Source organism: Schistocerca serialis, chromosome 3, assembly GCF_023864345.2.
Source record: "Schistocerca serialis cubense isolate TAMUIC-IGC-003099 chromosome 3, iqSchSeri2.2, whole genome shotgun sequence".
Classification (NCBI taxonomy): Eukaryota; Metazoa; Arthropoda; class Insecta; order Orthoptera; family Acrididae; genus Schistocerca; species Schistocerca serialis.
The window spans coordinates 619,408,184-619,424,067 of record NC_064640.1 but is presented as its reverse complement, the minus strand read 5'-3'; the positions used below and the strand labels follow the sequence as shown (position 1 = coordinate 619,424,067).

Genomic DNA, 15,884 nt, shown 5'->3' with positions numbered 1-15,884 from the left:
TTTGATTTAATACTTTTCAAGTATTTATTATTTCCTGTTAGATCACCATAGCATCTTTATATTTAAGGAAGCAATGTAACCTTCCTTGTGAGAACTGTACTTAGTATTTATTTTTTCTATGTTTAAGTAAGTGAAACTTGGAAGACTACTTAACAAATTGTCTGGAGAGCTTATTCACCAGTAAAGTGTTCGTTTTAAATGTCTTTTTGTACATAGTCATTGTGAATTTTTTTTTTTCTTTTTTTTATAGATGTTAGTGATCGGTAGTTACCAAGTAGTGGTTTTTGTGTGTGTGTGTGTGTGTGTGTGTGTGTGTGTGTGTGTGTGTGTGAAATGTGAATGCATGCATTTGTCGTATTGTTTGTATATGCCTGTGGCTGTGAAAATATTAATAAGAATGTTATTTAATAAAACTAGTTTTTTTTGCATTTATGAAAATGTTAACATATACATTTGTATTAGGAAGTCTCCTGTCTTAATTTGAAATTATTTGTTTCCAACAAACAGTACAAATAATATTCTGACAACATTAAGTTTGCAAAATATAAAATTAAATCAGTTATTTGTCCCCATGCAATGTGTTCACTCCCTTCATAACACTCAGTATTGCTGAACACCATGAAAGTAAGTGGTTATTATTTACAATTTGGAAAATGTTTCCATTACATAGCTAAAATTTAATTTACTGTAAAATATATTACACCCAACAAAAAATATTTCTGTTAGACAGGCATCCAAAAATGCAGAGTATTATGATAAACAACATACTGCTGTTTGTTAATGTTTACACAAAAACAGGGCAAACAAATGTTACAATTTTTATTTCAGGTTCAACATAAGCAATAAATAATTTCAGATAATTATGTATACAATTACCAATTCTGTAAGCAGTTGTTTATGTAGGTACTAACATCTGTTAGTATCCCAATTCACCTTTCATGTGCAGGACAGCAGTAGCTACAGAAAGAAATTAACATGTATTCATTCTATAATTACATAATTAAAGTTTACCTTTATTTCTAACACATTCACTGTCTTCGGTGATTTAATAGTGTTAGATCAGTGCATCCACAACATCTCTGCTGTGAATAAGTGTCCAAAAGTGTCAAATATTTCTATGCTGTATAACCAGGTCCAACTTAAATCTCATGGACATGCAGGCTTATCAGTAAGATTTTATTTTTTGCTGTTTGTTATTCTCTAATGTTCTCAACAAAAAGTGGTGATTCATTCAAGTCAATCTCAGCCCATGAAGAGGTATGAAAAACAGTTGAAATTTACTGATAATGTAAATCAAAATATTAGAAGATTCTGGATGCAGATCTGAAATGGTGTCATGTGATGAAGGTGACAACTGTTTGGTTCTGAATGTGACTAAATATTTTTTAAAATTACTATTAGTAGTTGATAATAATGAGGGGACTTACTGTCTAATTGATTCTTAGGGATGACCTGTTTGCAGTCTGTTATTGTTTGTGAGAAGCAACATGTGGATTGTGAGGAAACCAAGACAAAATCACATTTCCAGAATGAGATTTTCACTCTGCAGCGGAGTGTGCGCTGATATGAAACTTCCTGGCAGATTAAAACTTGTCAGCAGTCAATTTCCTGCAGTAATATATTTTTCACTGTCATGGGGTGTTTTTCTTCAGATTTGTACAGTGAAAATTATTAGCTTACAATACTTCAAAAAAGAGACCCTGTAACATGATAATGGTATTTCAGCAAGTTTGAGTAAACAGTGGTTTCTTCTCCTATAACATAGGATTCATTCGAGCAGCAGTATGGAAGAGTCACATGTACACACACAGCATTCAATCTGAGTCTCATCAAGAGTCACAAATGGCTGCCAACACCAGAAAATAGGTGGAGTATTTTTCTCAAGTTTCTGCCTGATGGCAGTCACATGCGTAGCTTCCCATTCATCTTATCTTATCTTAGCATGCACAGCAAATGTAGTGTGCTGATTTTGGTTTGTGTGTTTGGTTACTTCGCTCTGCAAAAGTGATTAAGACTTGTTCATTCGTCTTTCCGCCTTATGACCAACATAAGTAATTATATAAAACTAATTTTTTTGTAATAGTAAAAAAGAATAGCAGTATTTGTGCTATTGAAGAGATGAAATTATTTATTAATGTACAGACATCTAGTGAATGTTGAAACAGTAGTCAGTCATTCATGATATGTATCATCAGGCAATAATGAGTTGCATATATTGAAACATCTGAAGTAATTTCATCACAATATAATGACTAAGTTGTTGTTGTTGTTGTGGTTTTTTAAAAACTACGAAGCCAGCAACCAAATCACTGAAAATCTCACTCAGCAGCACAAAAACTGTTGGTATTTTCAGATGGCTATGGGAAACTGGAACCACTTCACCAAATGTTAATATTTTTGTGGTTTGCTGACGATCAAACATCATCACACTTCAGAGATGTTGCAGATAGATGTGCTATAGCACTGTAGTAAAGAGGATGAGAGACTTTCTTAGCAGCATGTCACCTGACATTATAAAATGGCCACCAGCAGAAGAAAGAGCTGATATAGAAAGACTTGATTTACCAGGAGTCATTAGTGCTTCCAATAGCTGTCACATGAAGATACATCAACTTTCGTATGATCTATGTTGATAGTTATACAGAAAAGTCTGTATTCCACCCAGTTTCAAGTTGTAAGAGATCACGAGAGAGTAATTAGGAACCTTTTGTGGGGTGCTCTGGATCTTTTCACAGGTCATTGCATTTAGCCAACACCCTTGAAGAGAAATGATGGTGAACTTTGTATTTTGGAGGACACTGTATACCTTTGTGCTGTTTGATAACTGCTTACAGGAACTTAGAGATTTTGACAAGATAGCAGAAATATTTTAATTTGACATTTTTTTTTAAAAAATAGATGTCTTGTTGAACAGTGTTTTTGCCTTTTCAAGCAAAAATTTCAGCAGTTGTGAATATTAAACTGCAAAGCATTCATGAGATAATTTTATTACGGCTTGCTGTGTTCTTGTTCAAAATTGTCCTCAATTGCCAAAACATATAGAACAGGTAATTGTATGAAACTCATTTGCCTGCCGTAACCATAAAGAACTAATATGGTCCACATACAGCCTGTAGTCTCTCAACCAGAAATGATGCCTTTGATAATGAAGTCTCATGTGCATCAATGTTGTTAGTTAATTACAATGTTAAACTATGCTATACATGAATGAAATTGTGGCTTTCTTTAAGATCCAGTATAACACTTCTGAAAGGAAAAACATTATGCTAGACGTCAAGTGAATACTTGAAATTAGAGATACATTGAACTGAAGTTCTTCACAGAAAGTCATTGCTGCTGAGTACAATCCTGGATGAGCAACAATTTATGACCAAACCTTAACACACAAAGAGACAGTCAAAAGCATGTGGGAAAGTTACAATAAACGTGATGGAAAAGAGGACATAGGAGGACAGAATATGAAGACATCTGTCATTGCTGGTGCTGAAGCTACAGGTATCTTCCTGAAGTAAATTATGTAGCAGTCAAAAACATAGAGTAGTGATGTATTGCTTGTAAAGCTGTTGTGTGATAAATTATACTGCCATCACATAATTGCAACAACAAGAAATTGTGACATGTTTCATAGTGAGTGATACTACTGTGTAGGTACACAGTCGAGAACTAAGGTTTTTTTTTCTGAAAATGAATGTATCCTTGGATTTAATGATGTATAAGCCGTATGTCTTTACACTAAATTTAAGGCACTCTCAGTAATCTGTCACTTCCAGTAATCCAGCACCCATATGTGCAAGGAATGGCATTTGTAAATTTGTAGGAAGTGTAATCTACCTAGAAGGAGCCATTGTTCTTTATTAGGAGTCAAACAGCTGTAGTAACATATTCTGTGAATAATATTAAGTATGTATTGTGTAAGATCCTGTTTTGAGTGTCATCAGTAAGTGTTGCAAGCACTAATAAATAGAATGGTAAAATAAAATCACTTTTCGGTACATAATCTCGAATGAGTTTCCCTGTCCAGAGGTACAAGTAATATTGGATCTGATATGACAATATCTACATTATGATAATAGTCTTAGTATTGAACTGAGATGTGTCAGAAATTTCTGGATTTCAGTGTCAAAGACAAAAAGTGTTCGGAGTTAACACTTGCCAATTAGAGATACTGGTAATTTTTCTCAGGATGGTTGGCAGATAAATGAGATAAAGAGTTTTTAGTGCTCTGTACTTTTGACCCCACTGAAATGACCGAACTAAATCTCCAGGAGTTGAGGTACAGTCTTAGACATTAAACACTGCCGCCAACTGCCCACTGCTGAGACCAAGTATGAGTCAAGGTGGCCAATAAAATTGGCCACCCTGTAGAATTCTAAGTCCAACCATATGTATGATTTGATAACGTTGTAGAATGCGGAACTGTCTGGAGGAAGTATTGTCTCTTTCGCATGCTGTAACAGTGTTAGCAGTTGCAAAATGTAGACACGAATTCGTGAGTTACAGTAACGTGATGAACTTTGGCCATTGTGTGACATTTGCATTCAATAGGCAAAGTTCAGAAGTCAGGTTAAGGAGTACTGCATGTTTTAATCCAAAGCAAAAAAAAAAAAAAATTAACGGGTGAATATTATTGCATGAACATTATCAGTCCACTCATTGAGTATTCCAATGCAATATTGTCACTGGTGATGAGTAATGATGTGGTTCCGTTAACTACTACTTAAGATGAAATTAAAAGCTGAGACTACCAGAAGACATACTTGAGCAAAGGGCAGTGTCAGCATAATATTTTTCATCTGCTGGCTCAAAAAGTGTGTTGTGTTCTACAAACTCCTCCCTATGGGTGTGTCCTACGAAGCTGGTATTAGTCGCCAAAAACTGAGACACCTTTCGATTGCAGTGTAAGAAAAACCTCTGACAAAATTGCATTACATGTTGCTACTACGTGGTAATGCACTCTGCTGCTATCACAAATAAAACTATCCAGCAATTTGGGAAGTCATTCCTCATACACTTCTGTCTTATGCCCTCAGATGTTTACCTTCCTCGTTCCTTATCAAACAACTGTCAAGAAAAGCCCTTTAGGATAGAAATGCATTTAAAGCTTGTTTTGACAACATCCTTAACTCAGAACCAGTAAGTTTTTATGGGCATGGAATCGGTAAACTACCACAGCATTGTCAGACTATTTTAGACAATGTGAAAGAATATACAGGATGGTCCTGGAGGGATGATAAATATTCAAGCATATGACAGGAATGATCATTCAAAGAAAACAGTCTGTAAACATGGGCTCTAAGATGCATACTTTAAGAGCTTCAATATAAGACATATGCTCATAGCCCTTAATGTATGCACTTTAGAGCCCATGTTTACAGAACTTTTTTCTTAGTTTGGTCCCTTCTGTGACCTGGCAAAATATGGAAAGCAAACAGCATGCAGTGGAAGAGATTTGTTTCACAGTATCAAAGATGTAGTGCTCATAACTCTTAAGGTATGCGTCATAGAGCCCATGATAACTAGACACTTCCCTTTGAATGATCGTTCGTGTCATATCACAGAGTTTTGTCCATTCCTCATGAAACACCCTGTGTTGTTGATACTAAATGTGTCTATGATGATTACTGTTGTGATCGATAAACTAATGGATAATGCTATTAAAATATGCACTGTACTAATACAAATGAAAGAAAACTTTCCATGATAAAAGTCTAGTTAAATAAAACATGAAGTATCTGTAATATGAGCATGCTTGTATTGGCATGAATTCATAAGATATTACTCATTTTGGATTTTGATATGGTGTATGTTTACCGGCTGTCATGTGTCATACAAAAGTAGAATGGAAATGCAGTATTTCATAAATAAAACTACGTATTCATAGTTACCAAAAATTATGTAGGCAGAAGCATAAAGAGGCATTGTCAGTTGTGCAGTATAATTAAGTTTTTTGCTCGTACACTGTGGGGTCCAGGAAGTGGGTAGACTACTTTTGATGAAGATTTGTTAAGGTTTCTTTACTGAATTTTGACCTGGCTGCTTGCAGCTTTGTTACGGCAAGGTTAAAAACCTGACCTTCAGTGAGAATCTGCTATGTTAGTCTCTCGCTTACCCTCCCTTTGATGGGTAGAACAGAAGAATCACAGTGTAAAAGAGGAGATTAGTTGCAGCTTCCATGTGGAATGACTTTCCTGGACTTGAAATTGTAAGGCATCACATAAAGTTTTCAATTTAAATTCAAATCACTCTGATTATTCAATGGAACTGTCATGGAAAATCAAATTAATTTAGCAGGATAATTCTGAGCTGACCAAGAAGTAACTCATTAGCCATAGTGTTACCAAACATATTCTGTGGTGTTGCCAATGTTTGGCTATACTACTACCAAGAAGAATACCAGCCGATGAGTTTCTTGAGGAGCCTAGGAAGGAACCAAACTGTTTCTCCCAAAGATGCACTTGTCAAAGTCCAGAATACCAAAAGTATATGTCAGTGAGTCTTACATTTCTGTAACTAGGCTGAGGAACTAGAGCATTGTTACTAATAGTAAGACTCTGGTGCTCCAACTACAAAATAAACATGGGGCGATAACAGTTGCAAGTGCTGCTGCTCAGTCTGGTCTCGGCAGCCAGAAATGTGGTTGCGCGCGCGCGCGCGCGTGTGTGTATTTTTGATGAAGGCCGATAGCTCAGTTCTCAGTTCCTGACAGCCTTTTTGTTGTGCCTATCTGCGACTCAGCATCTCCGCTGTATGGTGAATGGCAACTATCCTTTTCATAATTGTTACATTCCATCCTGGATTTTCCATTGTTTTATTTATATTTTTCTACCTTAAGCACACTGAAAATTAAAAAGTCGTACCCAAGATGGAATTCGCATTTTTTGGAGTGTTGCAGTGAATGTACTGTAAACATTATGAGTAAGCAATGCATATTTTGATCATTATAGACTGTGAAAATATTTTTGTTAAGAACACTGTCATTGGCACTATCCCAAAACATAACAACACAAATGAATAGATAACAACACGGCATTTATTGCAAAACACAAACATCCACAGAGAGACTTTGTAAGCTATTAATAACAAAAGGTTACATATCAAGAAAGTTTACTGTACACAGAGGCCATAGGCCACGACCAAAAAAGTGGGCTCAAAAAGGAGTGGAGAAAGTCAAATTAGCTAACATGAAGGAGAAGCAGTTGTCACCTGAACAAGGAACATAAAATGCTGACAGTCTTTTGTAGAAGTCATCCTTAAGCAAAACTGTCATTCAGCACTCAAATACAGAGATCTCAAAAAAATAAAGAGGACAATAAGAGAGATCAGTTAATGCAAAATGCAAGACTGATAGAGGAGACCATCAGAATCCTTCAGACAGCAAGTTTATCATCCACAGTATTCAGAACACCCAAGGAGAAGTTGTTCCTGAAAGAGGCAAACTTATAAAAATTCTTGAGGGCATTCATCAGAAGCTGTACAGTCAATCACCATCAAACCAAGGCCCGCATGACAAATCACAAAGATTTGTTATGAATGTGGTATCAGAAGAACTGGAGCCTATGAATAAAAATGCAGTGATAAAAAAACTCGGAATTGTAAGGTGCCAGGAGAACGTCAAGTCACATGTGAAAGATGAAGAAGCACTCCTAAGTCTATTAGAAAAAATGTCTCAATGAAAGGAAGATCCCAGAGTCATGGAAAAATGCAGGAGTTGTTCTCTTGAAAAAGGGTGAAAACACTAACATCGAGAATTACAGTCCTGTTAGCCTTTTATCTATATGTTACAAGTTGCTAATGTAAATCATTATGAACTGCAAGAGTCAGATATTTGACTTTTTTAAGAAAGTTGAAGAAATGGTATTCAGAAAAGGATTAGTATTTTTGGCCTTATCCAAGCAGTAGGTCCACTAATGGAGAAATGTACAGGGTATAAAATCCTACATCACATGGCCTTCATAATCAAAACCTGGCCACTATTGAGAATGATGAACAGAGTGCAGCACATGTAATGGGTCTCTATTGTGTGTGGTGTGCAGTGGTGTTGATAACACTCATACACTGTTGAGTAATTATTTTGCAAATGGACAATAAGTCTGATCTATAATCCAGCTAACAAAGGCACTGTTAAAATAAAGTAGTGGTAGTTTGACATCGTGAATCTGCAGTGTATGGATAGTCTCCACAACTTCTAGAACCTTCTGCCAATCTGGGCCATGACATTCTTCTTCTGCTCCTTCCTCAGGCACTAGATATCCACTCCTGCACATAGACGTCTTCCAAAGATTTTCATGTGTATCTTTTCTGGATGGTCTGGATCCAGGTTTTTTTCCTGCGCATCGGTGGATTTTGTGTCTCCATCTTGTCAGAGGGAGACTCCCTTGGACACCATTGCATCAATGTTGTTATGCATTTCAGTTTGTTCCAAGCTATGTGTCCTGCCCAACACCATTTAAGTCTCAGCATCCGCTTGACAACCTTATCGAGCCCAATTCCTACTCTTATCTCAGTTCATGATCCTGTCTCTCAAACTCACTCCAAGGATTGATCTCTGTGTTGCCATTTTACATACCCAGAGTTGACTTGTGACGCTGATTGTAAGTGTCATAATTTTGAGGCTGTATGTTGTTTATAGTGGGATGTATGTGTCACAAACCTTCGTTTTTAAATTTGTTGTGATACTCAGTTTACAGAAAATGTAACTAAGTTTCCCGAATGCAGGTCAGGTGAGCCCAGTTTGCCAGGTGGTCTCTGCTGTTTGGTTATCTTTTCTAAGTTGGATTTTATGCTCCAGATAAATGCATTCATTTATTTCTACCAAAGCATGTTTTTCAGTGGAGATTGTAATACTGAAAGGGTTTATAACTTTGGTCTTTTGGAAGTTATTTTGAGGCTAACAGCTTGGAAATCATCTTGGAGTTCTGAGATCATTCTTGACAGTATGTTTGTGTCACTGCTAAAGAGGATGACATTTGCAAAGCAGAGATTGTCAAGACATTTTCCATGCTTATACATTTATGTCCATAGGATAGACATTTTAACACATTCTCCAGAGTCAATATGGATAACTTAGGTGTTATTTTTTTCTCCTTATCTGACGCCACTTCTCACGGAAACCTCTCCAATGATCCAGTCTTTCTGTATTTTCAGATGACATTTTCATAAATGTAACGGATTAATTTGGTATATCTATAGTCAATGTGGGCTCTGTTCATTCTCTTCAAATACTGCCCAGGTTTCAGTTGTGTCAAATGCCTTCTTGTGTATGAAGGCCATGTGACATGAGACATTATCCCCCATAATTTTTCTATCAGTGTGCATACTGCCTAGATATGGTCAGTAGTACTGATCCTTTCCTGAATAATGCCTATTTAACTGGCTGGTAAAAGTCAAATTTCTGAAGCAGGTGCTTTGTAGTGATTTTTGTTAGCAGCTTGTAAAATATATCTATAAGACTAATAGGCCTTTAATTCTCATTGTTCCTGTTGTCTCCATTTTTCAAGAGGAGAATGACATGTATTTTCCCATGACTCTGGGATCTTCCCTTTCCTGAGGCTTTTATTTAATAGAATTAGGAGTGCTGCTTCGTCTGGCCCCAATTTTAAGCATCTCACAAGTGATATGATCTTCTCCTGGCATCTTACAGTTCTTGAGTTGTTTCAGAGCCTGTTTCCATTTCATTTTTATAGATATATTCCAGTTCTTCTGATCCCACATTCATAACAAATCTTTGTTATTTGTCACGCAGGTTTGATTTTACAGTGACTGCCTGTAGAGCTTCCAATGGAAGACATTGGCAGTTTTTACAATTTTGTCTCTTTCAGTAACAACTTATCCTTGGCCGTTCTGAATGTTGTGGGTTAAAGCCTGCCTTTTGAGTTTGGTTTGAAGGACTTCTGTTCACATTGATTTTGGTGGTCTCTTTAATCAGTGTTGTGTTTTGCATTCACTAGTATCTCCTGAGCACCTTCTTTACTTTTTTTTGGACCATACCCATTCAGCCATCTCAATAGTAATGTCAATTATGACATGCAAAAGTAAAGACAACACAACCCCAGTCCCCGAACAAAGAAGAAAATCTCTGACCTAGGCCCCTTTGCTCAGTAATCTACCATGCTGACCATACAGCTACCGAGTCAGACATGTTTTTGTAGGGGTCTCTGTATTTGAGTGAAATTCTGTCTCATTGTCTTTCTTTGATAAGTGGTTATGTTCTGAGGCGGAGTATCATATTTTTCTGTTTTCAGAGTGTACTAACTTTCTTTACCACTGTTCAAATACGGCTGGTAATTTCTGTCATTCCATTCCTCTTAACTTTTCTGTCGGTTGTTAAGAAAATTCATTAAAATTTGTCCTCTCTGGTTTCACATTGAAAGTCCCAAATTTCCAATGAAGGGATGGCCCTGTGTGGACCACACTCCTATTTTGGTGTTAAAATCGCCACATATTACGGAAAAAGTGGTGGGTTTTGAATTGTTCACTGTTGTCAGATTTCATAGAACTGTTCTATGCGGGTGTGTAGGCACAATTGATTTGAAGGCTAATGTTAGTATTTACCTCAAGGATCATGTAGATCACTCTGTCTGAAATTGGCATGATCTTAATGATAAAGCGTTCCTGTTGTGAATTAGCAGGGCTACACTGCCAAAATGTGAATTTACATCTGAGTTATTCTGAAATAGGAGATTCCCACACTCGAGGACAGTAGTCACTTTGCTTTTGAGATTCATTTCGCTGACTCCCAGAATGTCCCATTTGATGATCTGCATTTCATGGTACAAACAGCGAAGATGTTTTTCAAGTTTCAGGGTGCAAATATTATATGTGACAGCATAGGCAGTTTTGTTCAAGTTGGTCCTATTTCCTTAGAGTTCATTTTGTTGTTTAGTTTCATTAGTCAACTTTCTGCCCTCCAGCTCTAGTTGCCTGGGGTGTGCTTGTTTTAAGGTTCAGTATATTCATTCAGGGTAAAATTGGGCCATATCTTTTCATGCTGGTCCAACGTTGGTTGAGAAGAGGTGAACGGTGGTGTAGGAGTTAGTAGAGATTTGGATGAATAAGGGTTTTAGACCATGTTGCCCTAAGGATATCTAGGTGAGCAGGAACAGGTGCTTGTGTATGGCAGGGTTGCCATTCCCTGACATGATCCTGCTTCCACTGGCTTATGAGAGGAACCACCTATCATTACAGCTATCGCATTACACCTCGATAATTCTCATATGAATATTGTGGTAGCCTAGAGGTGTCATTTGTATGAAACCATCAGGGACTAAATTAGTAAAACTCTGCACTGACTGAAGTGCTGCATAAACAATTAACACTATGTTCAGCTTGGATCTCTCTGTCTTAAGTTTACTGCAAGGTGGGTAGCTCTTTGACATAGACGCTTTTCACTTTTATTGACTACACATCATAGGTGGTAGGTAATATTGTAATCATTATGAGTATATCATTTTTGTTATGTTTTCAGTATTTATACACTGAATGACAGTTTTGCTTAAGGACGACTTCTTTCACAAAATATTGTCAGCATTTTATGTTCCATGTTCAGGTGACAACTGCTTCTCCTTCATGTTAGCTGATTTGACTTTCTCCACTCGTTTTTGAGCCCATTTTTTGGTCGTGGCATATGGTCTCTGTGTTCAGTAAACTTTCTTGATATGTAATAACTTAAAAGTCTCTCAGTGAGTGTTCATGTTTTGCAATCAATGCAACATATTCATTTGTTTTCCTACTTTGTGGGGATAGTGCCAGTGTCATCAGTGTTCTCAATAAAAATATTTTCACGGGCTACAATGATCAAAATATGTATTGCCTACTCATAATGTTTATAGTAAAACCATTGCAATGCTCCAAAAGTGTGAATTCCATCTTGTGTATGAGCTTTTTAGTTTTCAGTATGCTTAAGACTGAAAAATACAAATAATTCTGACAGTTATTGCCCTATGTTTGCTTTGCAGTTGATGCACCTGAGTCTTATGAGTGCCAGTGTTCTAGTTCCTAAACCTAGTTACAGAAATGTGAGATTCACTGACACATACTTTTAGTATCCTGGACCTTGACAGTTGCATCTTTGAGACATACAGTTTAGTTACTTCCTAGGCTGTTCAAGGAACTCATCGGCTGGTGTTCTTCTTGCTAGTAGTATAACCGAATGTTGGCAACATCGCAACCCTATGATCAGTGAGTTACTTCCTGGTTAGCTCAGAACTATTCTGCTAAATTCATTTGATTTTTCATAATATTTTCATTGAATAATCAGAGTGTTTTTCATGTAAGGCATGGCACAAGGTTAACAGTTTGATTTTGAGTCCAGAAAAATAGTTCCACATGGAAATTACAATTGTTCTCCTCTTTTACATTGCAGTTTATCTGCCCTGTCCACAACTAGGATAGTACGGGAGAGATGAATGCCACATATAGTAGCTAGCTCTGAAGTAACATTGTCACCTGTAAAGTGAAGTCTGCTTTGGCTCATGGGGTACAGCTAGATTTTTTGCCTTTCTGTGACAAAGCTACAAGAGCCAGATCGAAAATCAATCACAAGTAATAAGGCTATCACCAATATGTCATATACACTGCAGAGGAAGTTTGAGTATGGGCCCCTTTTTTCTGTTGAGAATGGCTATCTGATCTATACTAGTACATCATTAAAAGAATCCAAGGCAGAGAAGAATGTTCATATTGCCACCCTATCCCAATTTTCAGCTTTGTGAAAATGTATGTATACTTCAATCAGGGCAGTAATAGCTCCAACAGTAAGTAGTCTACATTAAAATTAAACATTCCAGCCAAATAACAGCAGTTTGTGCCAACATACAGTCATAACTTGTACAGGTTTCTGAGGTAAACTAGTAGAATGGGCAACCCAAATGTGGCGGAATCAAAATGGCATCGAGTTGTGGTAGGCAATTTTAGTGATGGTTGTTTTTCAATTTATCAGTTGCAGGACAATCAAGTGAGATCAACAACACATTTTTGCAAAGCACTTGTGCCATAAATCACCATCAAATAATAACAGAATAATTACTGTGTTACACAATGTAAAGTTTTCCTATCACAGTTGTGCAAATGAAAAAGTCTACAGAGCAGAACGTAGTAACTTTTTCAAGCTGTGGCTGTACTGTCATATGACAGTGGTGTGAAGTGTAGTGGTGGACAGCAGTGCGCATAGCTGAGGGGCTAAGCAACTGACACCTTCGATTCCTAGCCCAGTACAGAGTCCACCTCACTTGGCCTTCCGGGCAGAGACAAGCATGTAGCACCTAAGTTCATACCAGCAATTCATCACTGCATAAGAAGGAAGAATCAAATGGAAATCAAAGTGTTTCATTTTGTGCGTATCATCGTGGTGTCTTAGTGTCATGCCTGCAAGGGTTGTTGGTTCAATCCTAGTACAAATTTTAGATAGGTGGTGACTGATATTAATTGAATATAGCGAAGTATACATCACAAAATCAAAGCAGTTAAAGCAAATTGTACAATGTAGCATTTTAGGTTTCCTGATATTCACACAAAAGTGCAAGTTTATGAGATATTCATCAGATATTACCATGGTCTCACTCACAATCACTTTCTCTGCTGACAGCCATCCAGTGAAGAGGGTGATGGGCTCACAATGCATATAGTAGGGGAACACATCACATTAAACATCCTTAACCTTTTTGCTGCTACAGACATGCTCTTTGCAATCCGTGTTGAGGGTGGCTTTTGTTATAGCGGTACTACTGCTCACCAAATTCTGGTGCTTGTGGTGAGAGATTGCATTCCAGCCAACATGAAATACTTATCACTGATTTTTCAAAAATTAGTGTGTAGAAAAAATTTACTTTTGTACATCTTATAGTCTGAAATCTTCGCTCTATGAAGAACCAAATTTCTTTTTGTTATCCATCATACCTGCTGCACTGCATTAAATTAAGTAAAACATCACACGAAATTTTAAAGTTTGCTGAGGTAAAAATGCGCTGCATAAACTTTGCATATGGTTGATTTTAGTTCGTGTGCTGCAGTGAACGAAATGTAGATAAGATATCGAAATTTTATTTAAAATTGAGAGGAGAATGATATCCCATTTTTTTCTTGAGTTAATGGGTTTTGTGTCTAACAGATGGTTTAATGCAACATGCCCATTCGCTTCCTTGCGCATTGCTAATCGTGCAGTCATAAAACTTGCCATATCTCGTAAATGATTCAAAATCTCGAAAAGATGATTTTTGCAAATGATAACATGCAATGAGGCACATTTGACATATGATAAAACATTCAAACCTTTTTTTTATTCACCAAGATACGGAAGTAACACGTCCACAGCAGTATGAGATCAGTGGGTCAGGAAACCTACAAACATCTGTAGCATTGTAGGAAAATCCAAGCAGCACACGTATACACATCCACAGCAGCTGGGGAATGGGATAGCAGGATATTTATATATGTCCACAGCAGCAAAAGGGCTAACTCACCTGAGATAGTTGGACCATCTTTGATATTGGGAATGAAAGCAAAAATATGAATAATAAGAGGACCAAGGACATGCATACTGGTGACACCATTTAATGATGGTGTCATTAATAGTTGGATAAGATAATTAAAATATAAGGATAATACCAAATGGGTAAGGTGGTTTCAGTGGCATAATACAGAGCATACCCATTAACGGTGGTGGCTCTGATTGTGACCATCAGTCTACATGTGACTTGCATAGGTTTCATAGGCATCACGATCACTAAGCACTTGCACTGAAAAGCTATCACTCATGTGGGTTGTGGTGGTAAAAGAGGCGTAGGTATAATGTGGTGCAAGAAAATTCTATTGCCCTATGTGCAATCTCTCCACCGACTTTTACCTCTATGCTTACATGCATTTGTGCACAGTCAAGCACTTATTAAATGGCTCCCACGCTTACCATAAGTTCGTTGTTGATACAATTCCAAAGGAAATATATCAAAGCTATCATCATAAACTATTTGTTGGAGCTTAATTTGTACAGTGTGAAATGCTCGTCCAGCCAGCAGTATGTGGTTTTATCATGGCAAGGTGTGTTTACATCACTAGCGGAGCTCACAGTTGATGGTAGGGCATGATGTGGCAACACACCTGCTGTCTGCCCGGCAGCGGTAGGGACTGATGAGAGTGGAGACACCAATTGGTGAGAGTGTGCAGTGGTGCAGGGGACAAGAGGAGGTTCGTCCCTGTTTCTAAATGACTCCTCTGCTGGTGGCATGTGGTACACTGTGCATACAGGTTTTACACACTAGTAAACAAGCATGTGGTCTAGCTCTGACGGCTGGGCTGCAGCTGACAATGGCAAATAGCACACTTGCATGCCTATCACCAATGTTCACAACACTCTCTTTCATTTGCATTGTTTACTGTGAACAATACTGTCATTCGAGCAAGGTGCAACTGAGAATGCCAGCATTTACCAGATGCAAATAACCCACTTAACAGTAATTAAGTGAGAGCAATAGCCAAGCAGTTGATGGTCTGTACAATAAATGTAGCAGCCTAATAAAACACAGGGAAATGCATAAGAAAATCTAATTGCCATGCTATGGGTGCACAAGTAGTTTCTCTGATTACAAACATGCATAAGGCAGAACATGAACATGCAGACAAATATCTGTTATGTTGAAGTGCAGGTAACGGATTCAAGTTTTTGTGTACATACATAAAATTAATAAATTTCTGCACACACTCATTTCATTGCCCGAAGCATATCCAGATGATAGTCCAGTTCCACCCATGCGTTGGTCAACATTTCGTGAGAGATGGATGTTATGATTTTGGTAATACTGCGCCACAATGTTGTGATGCCATTCACTGGTCCTTGACACAACCCAGCAGTTTTACGTCCAAGTGTTGTGAAGGCCAAATGATGGTAACCTGTC

General features: G+C 37.4%; 1 protein-coding gene across 1 annotated transcript in view; it reads left to right on the top strand.

The window, feature by feature from the left end:
- Nucleotides 1-1,021, top strand: part of LOC126470505 (F-box/LRR-repeat protein 5-like) — a 121,001-nt gene extending 119,980 nt beyond the window's left edge. The window contains exon 6 of the mRNA XM_050098393.1: nt 1-1,021. This exon is cut by the window's left edge and continues 513 nt beyond it. The gene's annotated coding sequence lies outside the window, so the exon portion shown is untranslated.
- Nucleotides 1,022-15,884: the final 14,863 nt, after the last annotated feature.